Genomic DNA, 12087 nt, shown 5'->3' with positions numbered 1-12087 from the left:
TGTACAGGTGACCTACTTTGTGTTTTGGAGACATCATAGTCCAGACTAACTAAGGACTAATCAGCAATGAGTAGATCTACTATTAGAATTGAGAATGAATATACCAAATTCCTCCACAGTGATCACAGATATCAAAGTGTAAAACAAAAGGGACTTTGGAAAAATGGAGTTGCATCCATGTTCTATGTTACTGCTAGGATATCAAGACTCTCATGATATACCAAGGTAGAATGATAAACAAAAGGGTGTTTACCACATCTAATACCTTTTTATATTCCCATCTAATGTAGATCACTTTTCTAATGAGCTAATACATACAAAAAATGCATACAATTGAAGAAGACTGTGTTATATAAACTATACTATTTCCTACTATTAAGAATATATGCCCATAGGTATGTGTTTTATACTTCCAGATATTTGTAGTACTTATCTCTTTTTTTTTTTTTGGTAAAGGTCAAAATAAAATGTACAAAATGCATGAACATGAAGGTCACTCTCCTGAGGTTCTGTTAGGTGATAAAATAAAGTAAATTCATAGATGACAACCATGCAAAACATCTGGCATCCTGTCACCTGAATATTTTTGTAACTAAAGTGCTACATGTGCTTTTGTGAGACTGTGCCAGATGGGCACAGTAATTATATACTACACTGAATTACAGCTCTGGGAGGTGGACATTGGCATGAATCCATGCACACCATCTATGTGCCTAGGATAAGCTAGTCTACAGAAGAGAAACCAAAGTGAATGTTCAAAAAAGAAAATTCATTCTTAGTTTTTCTATGATTATTCATTGTTTTACACATTAATGGAAAATTTCTAGATTGCCAAAATATTTATTGTTTTAGTTTATAGTGTTGACACCTATCTGAAAAGGAAAAAAAAAAAACAAAACTCATTCTCTATCAATTGCTTTTCTCACAAGTGGAATGACTTTTAATCCAGTCATAGAAATAGAAATATCATGTAAAAATAAATCCTTTCATAAATTTTATTATACTGATTCCTTTGAATGTCTTATCACTAACTTGAGAAAAATTTATGTCTGTATTACAACATAGACACTAATTCTAAACACACAATAGCTCATCTTTCTGCTAACAGTGTCACTCTTCTTGGTACATGGCACCTTATTTTTCTTAGTATCATCTTCTTAGCATGCATTAAAAACCAGCAACTGCTCCCAGGAACTTTGCAAACTTTCTAGTATATATTATATATAAAATATTAACTTTTGACAAACTAAAATAAAACTCTTAACAATATCTAAAAAGTAATTACTGACAAATTTAAGTAAGTATACACATATATACATAAAGTAAAATAAGAAAACTTAATCGTTAAAAGCCTATTTTGGCCTGGCCTTTTAATGTATTATAATTTAAACCTTTTAAAGATAGTTAAATGTAGCATTTTTCCAACTTCATGATCGAAACAGCAACAATCTCCCCTGGTGGCCAGGGATTGAGCCCTGGGCTGCAAAGCTGCCTGCAGCCTCTGCAGTGCCAGCTCATCTCCAGCCCCCCTTCCCCAGAGGGTCCCACATGGCGCAGACCTCTCCTGCCATACCCACTACTCCCCTCAGCAGTGTATTTCGTCAGTCTGCCTGTTCTGTTACCCACTCTTGCTCTGGTGAATTCTCTCACCCTCCCGTGCTTCTGACTGTGCCCAGTGCTTGTATAAATAAATAAATCTTAAAAAAAAAAAAAAAAGAAAACAACAACAACAACAAGGAAGAAAATTTGAACAGGAACAGGCATTTCAAAAGTGGCAAAGCCAAAAGAGAAGCTGAAGTCTGGCTACCAACAAGAACCATGACCTTCTTACAAAACCACACCAATTTGCATAAACTAAACTTAGTAAAATGGCTCATTGAAATAAATTATTATTTCTGGAATGAATTTTTCCCATTGTCAGCTGATATTGGTCTGTGCTAGTGTATCCCTGTGTTTGGTAAAGAAGCTCTTTAAAGTCTGTAATTTAAAATATAAGAGGAACCATGTAATGATGTCTATAATCCAGAATGAAAAAATGATATGTGAATTTCATAAAATTACTTTCTTAATTATTTCACTGTTACATTAATATTTAGATGGTGTTAACCTGTTGGATTTACTAATGCTACTTTTGAGATGAAAACCCAAAGGCAGAGATTTTTCAGTGTGAGACAAGAAAAGTATAAAATAGTCAATATCTCAATATCCTTAGCAGAAAAGTCTTCAAGAACTGCTTTCACTTGTATATTTAGTTTCTATTTTTTTTGGTTTCTATTTTTTTAAAGATTTATTTATTTATGCATACAAGAACTGGTATGCAAGCCAGAGGTGTAGGGAGTAAAAGGATTCACCAGAGACAGAGTGGGGAACAGAATAGACAGATTGACTGAAATACACTGCTCAGGGGAGCAGTGGGCGAGACAGGAGAGGTCTGCTGTGCCATGTGGGTAACTTCCTGGCCGGGGATCGAACAGTTGCTGCAGTGGCTGCCGATAGCTTCATAGGTTGCGTCTCAACCCCTTGCATCATCCAGGAGGCCCCAGGTTTCTATTTTTTCATCTACTCTGAAAGTGTGAGAAAATAGAATGCTACTTAAAATTCTAGATTTTGTTTGTGGCCAGCTTAATAAAAAAGAGAAAAATATGAGAGTCCATTAATTGGTAGTCATTATTTCATTCCAGAGTCACACTTACTTTCCCCCATTATATATTTATAATGTGTATAATATTCTTTCCCATAAACATAAACACATCTGAACTCCAATGAAAATATTGATGATCGTATGAAATAACTTCAGTTATTTTCAATGGAAATCTGGATCAAATGTGACCCAAAATCCTCTCTGACCATTTTAATGTCTTTGGATGTAAGTAAAAATGTGCAGGTTAATTCAATTCCACCAATACCCTAAAGAGGCAACTCCTTGTACAAAAGTGGTCTAGGATAGGCTGCAATCCAAAAGCTTGCAACTATAGCCTAGATAAGTCAGCACTTCAATGTAATTTAATTCTGCTTCTTCCTAGAATTATATGAAGGATGCTGGAGACATATTTTGTTAGTTGAGTTCTCCAAGATACCCACAAGCTATTGGGAAGAATTAAAATCCACTCTGAACATGTATAAAAATCAAAATTTGCTCAAAAAGTACCAAGACAATTCTATAATTGATGCCTAAAAAGATTATGCTAAACTATAGTGGGTTTTGTTTTTAATACATTAAGAAAATCTCATACACTAGGTTGGTTGAAATATTTTAGCAAAAAACACTTTTTTTTCAGGACATGTTGAAGAAAATAATTGCATTTTTTGTCATCATTTTAGAATTTGTAGTTAGTTCAAAAGAAACAAAATACACTTTAACAATATATAGTTATAATCACATTGAAATTTGTTTTACAATCATGACAAACATGTTTATAAAAATTCAACCTTCAAATTGCAAACATAGCAAAAACAAAACCATTTCTTCATGGAAAAAAAAAAAAACATCAACTGTCACAATGAATAAAATGAAATAAAGATCAAATATATTTGATAAGTACTTCTAGCCAAGATAACACATCCCTATACCCTCAATTAAAACAAGAAATTTAATAAGAAAGCAGATTTAAACCAAAGAACTATTAATCATTTTTTGTAAGATTGCCACCATACCTCAGTCATGTGTGGACATCTAGGCAAACAGTGTTCAAAATATAACTTACTAATTAAAAAACTATTTTAACTCAAAAAGGATTTGCTGCTGCTGCTTTCATGAAAAATAATATTCAGAATTCACAATTTTTGCATTAACAAGGAAATCATTATTATTTGCATGTTTCTATCCAGTGGTTTTGTTATAATTTCACATGTTGAGAAACAAACAAGCAAAAAAAAAACTAAAGAAATATTAATGATACTCCTCTTGTAGCAAAAAAATAAACATATACACTAAGATGTTAGCTATACTTTATAATAAGAATGGCTGTTACTTGAAACACTGATTCATTGAAACATAAATATCTATAATTACTATATGATTACAAAATTAATGGATAAGTGGTTGTGATATCTAAGACATATCCTATCTGAATATAAGTATTTTATTTCATAAATCATGTGAACAGAAAATAAATATTAATTCAATTTTAAGAGATTTAAGTTACATTTGAATCCTGGAGCATTTTAGCTTTATAATACCAAATGAGCTCCTATTTATGTTTAAAAATTGATGCAAAAATTAATTTTCCTATTAACTAGGCAAAAAATAAGTCACCAAATTATAAATGATCAATTCTACCAAACTTGAAGTAAATTTGTCATATATGAAATAAAACTGGTACAGAATGATAGAAGCAAGATTAAGAACATTTTCTAAATGCCATGCATACTATAAACACTATTAGATAGTTTAAAAGAGAAAGTCCCCAGTAGAATGGAATAGTTAGAAACAGTTTAATGGAGGTGAAAGGACTTACAGGGGTAGAACAATCAGAGTGGAGAAATTGACTATACAAATTGAGTTAAGATCCAGGGAGATTCACTTTTTATCTAGTACTCAAGAGCTAACTCTTTCCAATTTTAACCTGGCAATAAAAAGTTCAGTTTCCAGGGTACAGGATGTAATTTCATGGTATTCTGTTTTTGGAGTTCTGAATAAACCTCATCATCTGAATGTAATGGAGGGGAGATTTGAGATCCAACTCTCAGAGTTTGTCTTTGAATAGCCTTGAGTAAATCAAATTCAGAGGTTTTGCCCTGCAGATATTCTGAAATTTGCTGGTAAGCTAGAAGTTGTCAGATCAATGCTTGAATGAAATAGGAGAAAAAATGAAAGCAGAGAAAGGTGAAATTAACTTTCTTAGTAACTAGCATTAAAATTCATTATTTCCTCTTCTCAGTTTTGCTTCCTTAAACAACGAACTCCTTGTTGTTGTTTAAATATAGATGTATTCTTTTTTGATTTTGGGCAAAGGACATTTTATTTCCATCAGATTATCTCTTAAAATAGGCTTCTGCTGCTTTGTGACATCATGCAGCCTGGGAGTGTCTTGGCAGATGTCTGCTATTGTTGGTGCTTATCCGTATTTTATGTAGAAGCCTGGGAAATCTTCTCACTACATTATTCTTCCAATACATTTCATTGATTTTAAATCCTACATGAATTTTAAATCTGCCAGGATATTTCTTAATGATTTTTTTCTCCTTTCTGTAAGTTCAAGGTCATAATAAAGAACTCTATGTACTAAACTTGATCCATACATAAGTAGGACCAGTATGAGAAATGATTATCATGCCATCATTTTTATCCCTATATCCAAATGGAAATTTAAAGCATGTACTGTGAAGGTTAAAACAAATAAAATATGAAGGAAAATTTGATTATGTATTGATATCTTTTGTTTTATTAGTTCAATGACTATTTTTTTGATGAAATCTTCAGCTGTAAGAAGACAGATTAACCTGCTTTATTCATAACTCTATACCAAACATCTGACATTACCAACTTCTTGTAGGCATTTAATCTTTGTGGAATGATAGAAATAAGCTTCATTCTCAGAGATAATTATAGAATACTACTCAGGGTATAAGTATTCATTTGATTTCCAAATTAAAAAAAATAAATAAAAAGGTATGATTGTGACATAATTGAGTTTAACTGTTAATTATTAGTGTAACTCTTAAGGAGACTACCTGAATATCATAATTATATTCAGACAAATGAGCGCCTATACTTTTCATTCACTGTCTCAACACTATTTGTTTTTGTTTTTGTTTTTTTTTTTGATAGATGTTTTCTTGCAAAATGTTTTTTTTTTTAAGATTTATTTAATTTAATTTATTTATTTATTTATTTATACAAGCACTGGGTACAGTCAGAAGCGCGGGAGGGTGAGAGAATTCACCAGAGCCAGAGCGGGAAACAGAACAGGCAGGAGGAGAAGTACACACTGCTGAAGGGAGCAGCGGGAAGCAGGAGAGGTCTGCGCGCCATGTGGGACCCTCCTCCATGTGGGACCCTCCTCCAGTGGCCGGGGAGCAACTGGGGATCGAACCGGCGCTGCAGAGGCTGCGGGCAGCTTTGCAACCCAGCACTCAACCACTGCGCCACAGGGGAGGCCCTGCCTCAACACTATTTAAGTGTCAATGGAACACTCACAAATACTGCCTTGTCAGCTAGGGAACACTTGATTGTGCTCTGACTGCACATTTCCCTTATTTAGTGCTTTTCCAAATTCTGTCTCAGCCTAAGCCATCTGACTATACACTGGTCAGCCAAGTGCATAATTCCGTGACTAAAAGAACTCTTTACAATGGAATTCAGCTTTCTAGTTCATTTTACTTTTTTTTTTCTTAATTGAGACAATATTGGTTTATAGTGCTTCCAGAGATTTGAGGGAAGGACTGCCTTTGTCTCTTCGAGAGCTCATCCTATGATTTCCTCGTGACAGACAAAACTGTCCTTAGTTGGTAGTCTTATTTTACTACTCGAACTAAAGTGGTAGGCCCTTTATCATTTATCTGTTTTTTATCCTTTCTATATTTTCTAATTTTGTATGTTTTCTTTGGCCCAGGAAATTGTATAAGAAATTGAAGAAGGTAAATTTAAAAATACAGTTGCAGGTTCAATCTTAAAAATACTTAAGATCAGACTTTACAAAGATTATCCATTAGAATAGATAATTATTAAGATAAGGAAAAAAATCTAAAACTGAACTACAACAAAAAAAGTTAATGAGAACATCAGTATTTTTTATTAGAATATTTTATTCTATTAAAGCTTAAAATATATGAAATACAATGAAATGGACATATTTACCAATCAGTCTCACCAGTTTAACATTTATCTATCTTCAAACACTACCACACCAAACATGAGATAGGACATTCTCTTTCATATTACCAGTTACTTCTTGCTCCTTCACTTTGTAGAACAATTTTAAATCAGAAAGTGTAGTGCCTCTAGCTTTGTTTTCTTTCTCAGAGTTGCTTAAGTATTTGGGTAGGGGGTCTTCTGTTGTGCCATACAAATTACAGGATTTTTTTTTCTATATGTGGAAAATGTCATTGGATTTTTAATAAGAATCCCATTGAAACTAGAGATTACTTTAGTATTTTAACAACCTTATTTTTTTCTGATCCATAAACACAGACATCTATTTCTGTCTTTTTCAATATCAATTCCCTTTCAAGATCATTTAGCATATAATAAACTGTTGCGTTTCATATAAAATTTAATATCAACTTTTACACTTTCAAAATGTCTACTAGGATTTTTGCTTTAATAAGTCTTTCCAAACTATGCAGTTAGCATATTTCACTATTTATGTCTTCTCTAATTTTTCTGAGCCTATGTTTGAACATATTTTTCTATATTATTCATAGTGATTTGCTGTTTAAAAACTATTGCAAATGGCATTTGTATTTCTCTTGGTTATCGTTTCTAGTATATAGGCATGTAGATCATTTTGCACACTGACTTTGTTTCCTGCTACTGGCAACATGACTTATTTATTTTAATAATTCTCTGTTGAATTCAAATTACATTATATGTATTCAACTATGTCATCTCTACATAAAAACATCTATCTTTCCATTCTAATCACTGAGCCATCAATTTCTTCTGCCCTAAGAGGGGTTTGTCATTTTGTAAATTCAGTCCACTTAGATAACTTTGCTTTCTCATTTTTTATGGATTTAAAAACAACAACAATTCTAATTTATAGTTATTTGACTCTTTGAGTGTAAACAATATTCTATCTGTGAATTTCTACTCCCTTTTCAAAAGTTGAGCTCCACATATAATTTTGCCTTAACTGTGAAATTAACTCCTTAAAACATTGTAACATCAGGGCACATTTATCAAAACTACAGTGACAAAATATATAATAGCATCCATTGACTATAACACTTTAAATATTTATCAATATTAATTTTAGAAGTATTGATAAAATATGTCAAATAATGTAGGATGTTTAAAATTCTTGGATATTTTTGTTATTTAAAATAATAGATATAGCACATAACTCATCAGTTTGATAAAATTATTGAGTCCATGAATTTTTTCCAGCAATAAATTAGATTTAATCAAACAAGTAATTTTGAGGAAAGGTAGCTCTATTAAGAAAACATAAAAATGATCTCAAACTTATTGTTCCTTAAATTATTCAAATCAGTAATCATGGTAAAGTTATACAAAAGAAAAATGAACATTTCGGAGGGAAAAACAGTAATAATTAAACTTGTCTATCTTTGTTCTCAAGAGAGTAGATCTCTCATATGTGTGTGCTACTAGTTAAAATTTCTCCGGTTTAAAAAATGGAATAAATCAAAGAAAAGGTAATCTGGAAACAACATAAAACAAAGATGAAAGCTAAGTTACAGAAATAAAATATTAATCATCGCTCTCCCTTTACTTCCTTTACCAAATCTGCTCAATAATTGTTTCCTCGTGCATTTGTTTCAACTTTCTTTTCAGATTCATCAATTTCAGGATCAATTTTGTCATGTTTAAGAATATAGAACTCACTGGATTAAAATATATTCTACCTTTTTTTTTTATTTTGTAGACTCCTTTACTTAGAAATGAGTACTGTTTCAATAAGGACAGTTTGTCCTAATTCATTTTTTTCCGATTCATGAACATAATGCTTCTTTTTTCATTTTAATTCTAACCAATCAATACTCCATCATAACATGAGACATGCTATAATACACTTGTTCAGAACAAATGAAAGATATTAATGCAAAGAATTATACTTTCTTTGCATTTCACATGAAGAAGAAAGCCATTAAATACAATGGACACACTATCAATTTTTAGCCTATCCATTTAATTTGTGTATCCCCAATAGAGTGTGTATTTCCATACTCCCCAGTGTTGTTTCTCTTATCAAATATATGGTTTATAGCTACTGTGTTTATTTGTGCCACTTTGCCAACTGAAGCTGAATTATTTCTTCTGCAAGAAAGAATGCTGACTGCAAGGATGTATACATAGTTTAGATTCTTTCAATTTACAGGGCAAAATATCAGAAGTTGTAGTTCAGGTTATAGCATTTTCAGGGTTTAATTTTATTATTTTGTTGTTTATCTTCTGATAGTTTCATTGGTTTTCCTGTATAGGCTGTTCTTTGTTTTTATAAAAAAGCAAATTACCTTATATGCCTTTAGATAGATTATTGACTCCACAATGACATCTTCACCTGGAAAGCAGTTATATAATAACTCAGACCATAGTCCCTTTCAGTGTGACATTTTAACAAATTTCTCTTTTGTTTCATGTGTAGAGTTAAAAAATCAAATGTTCATCTGCTATTGCTCAAGAATGAAATGCAGTAGTACCTTGTGTCCTATTTTAAAAGAAATATTTCAAGAACTGGGGTATAAAAACTGGGGTGCAGGCCAGAGGTGTGGGGGGTGAGAGGATTCACCAGAGACAGAGTAGGGAACAGAACAGGCAGATTGACTGAAATACATGGCTGAGGGGAGCAGTGGGTGAGTCAGGAGAGGTCTGCTGTGCCATGTGGGTAGCTCCCTGGCGGGGGATCGAACACATGCTGCAGTGTTTGCAGATAGCTTTAAGGTGTGTCTTAACCCCTTGTGCCACCAGAGAGGCCCCATTAACAAAATTTAAATCATAATTTGAATGCAGTTTCAATTTTTTTTTAATATTAAATTTTATTTTTATATTCCCCATACAATTGCAAACGCCCCATTCTGACCCCAATCCTTCCCCTCCCGCCCCCCCACCCCCAAAAAGTGTCTCTGGTTCATAGTTTTTGTTGATTTTTGATTTTCACTTTCTTATATTCATTTTCCTGGTACCTTATTTAAGTTTTCTAGATTCCTGCTATGAGTGAGACCATCCGGTATTTTTCTTTTTCTTTTTGGCTTATTTCGCTGAGCATGATCCCTTCCAGTGCCATCCATGTTGCTGCAAATTGCATGTGTTTATCTTTTTTGAATGCTGAGTAATATTCCATGGTATATATGTACCACATCTTCTTGATCCAGTCATCTATTTTGGGCATTTGGGTTGTTTCCAAAGCTTAGCTATTGTAAACAGTGCTGCTATAAACATAGGATGCAGGTGCTCTTTGGAATTGATGTTTCTGTGTCCTTTGGGTAAATACCTAGGAGTGGAATTGCTGGATCATATGGAAGCTCTATGTTTAGTAGGTCCAGAAATCTCCACACAGCTCTCCATAGTGGTTGGACCAGTTTGCACTCCCACCAACAGTGCAGAAGAGTTCCTTTTTCTCCACACCCTCGCCAACATTTGTTGTTGCTAGTTTTTTTAATATGTGCCATTCTCACTGGTGTGAGATGGTATCTCATGGTAGTTTTGATTTGCATTTCCCTGATGACAAGTGATGTTGAACATTTTTTCATATGTCTGTTGGCCATTTGCATTTCCTCTTCAGAGAAGTTTCTTTTTAGCTCTTCTGCCCATTTTTTGACTGGATTATTTTCTTTGTTGTGCTGAGTCTCATCAGCTCTTTGCAGATTTTTTGTGATCAGTCCTTTATCATTAGTGTTGGGTGCAAAATTGTCTCCCAGTCAGTGGGGTTTCTCTTTGTTTTTGTTATTGTCTCTTTTGCTGTGCAGAAGCTCTTTAATTTGATGTAGTCCCAGCTGTTTATATCTTCTCTTCACTATCACTGCTTTGGGTGATGTGTCTGTAAAGATGTCTTTGATGTGCAAATCCCGTAGTGTTTCGCCTATATTTCCTTCTATGTATTTTATGGTTTCAGGTCTTATGTCTAGTTCTTTAATCCATTTTGAGTTGATTTTTGTGTATGGTGTGAGGTAGTGGTCAAGCTTCATTCTTTTGCATGTAGCGACCCAGTTTTCCCAGCACCATTTATTGAACAAACTTTCTTTGCTCCAATGCATAGTCTTGCTTGCTCCTTTGTCAAAGATTAGTTGACCATAAATCTGGGGTTTATTTCTGGATTTCTATTCGATTCCATTGGGTCTGTATGTCTGTTCTTGTTCCAATACCATGCAGTTTTGATGATTATGGCTTTGTAGTATAGTTTGAAGTCTGGGAGTGTGATGCCTCCATTTCCTTCTTTTTTTTTCAGGAGAGCTTTGGCTATTCGGGGTTTTTGGTGATTCCATATGAATTTCATCAATAATTGTTCTATTTCTTTGAAGAATGCCATTGAGATTTTGATTGGAATAGCATTGAATCTGTATATTGCTTTTGGTAGGATGGCCATTTTAATAATGTTTATTCTTCCAATCCATGAGCAGGGATGTCTTTCCATTTCTTTGTGTCTTCTTCTATTTCTTTAACAGTGTTTTATAGTTTTCTTTGTATAGGTCCTTTACCTCTTTTGTTAGATTTATTCCCAAATATTTGATTTTTTTTGTTTCGATAATAAAAGGGGTGGTTTTTTTGATTTCTTCTTCTTCAGATTTATTGTTTGTGTATAGGAAGGCTACTGACTTTTGCGTGTTGATTTTGTATCCTGCCACTTTTACTGAATGATTGATGAGTGAATTAGTTTTTCTGTGGAGATTTTGGGGTTCTCTATGTATATTATCATATCATCTGCAAATAGTGATAGTTTGACTTCTTCTTTTCCTATTTGGATTCCTTGGATGTCTTTCTCTTGTCTTATTGCTCTGGCTAGACTTCCAGTATTATATTGAAAAGCAGTGGTGAGAGTGGACATCCTTGTCTTGTTCCAGATCTTAATGGAATTGCTTTCAGCTTTTCACCATTGAGAATGATACTGGCTGTTGGCTTGTCATAGATGGCCTTTATGATGTTGAGGTATGTTCCTTGTATCCCAAGAATTTCAAGGGCTTTTATCATGAATGGGTGTTGCACTTTGTCGAAAGCTTTCTCAGCATCTATTGATATTATCATATGGTTTTATATTTCTTTTTGTTGATGTGTTGGATAACGTTGATTGATTTTCGATGTTAAACCATCCTTGTGCCCCTGGAATGAATCCCAACTTGGTCGTGGTTGAATTATCTTATGGATACATTGTTGGATTCTGGATAGCTAAAATTTTATGAGGATTTTTTGCATCAGTGTTCATTAGGAGATTGGCCTATGTTTTTTCCTTTTTTGTGTTGTCCTTATCG

This window comes from Talpa occidentalis, unplaced genomic scaffold, assembly GCF_014898055.3.
Source record: "Talpa occidentalis isolate TD23 unplaced genomic scaffold, MPIMG_talOcc4v2.1 talOcc4.2, whole genome shotgun sequence".
Classification (NCBI taxonomy): Eukaryota; Metazoa; Chordata; class Mammalia; order Eulipotyphla; family Talpidae; genus Talpa; species Talpa occidentalis.
The sequence above is the reverse complement of the archived record's forward strand: the minus strand, read 5'-3'. Positions refer to the sequence as shown.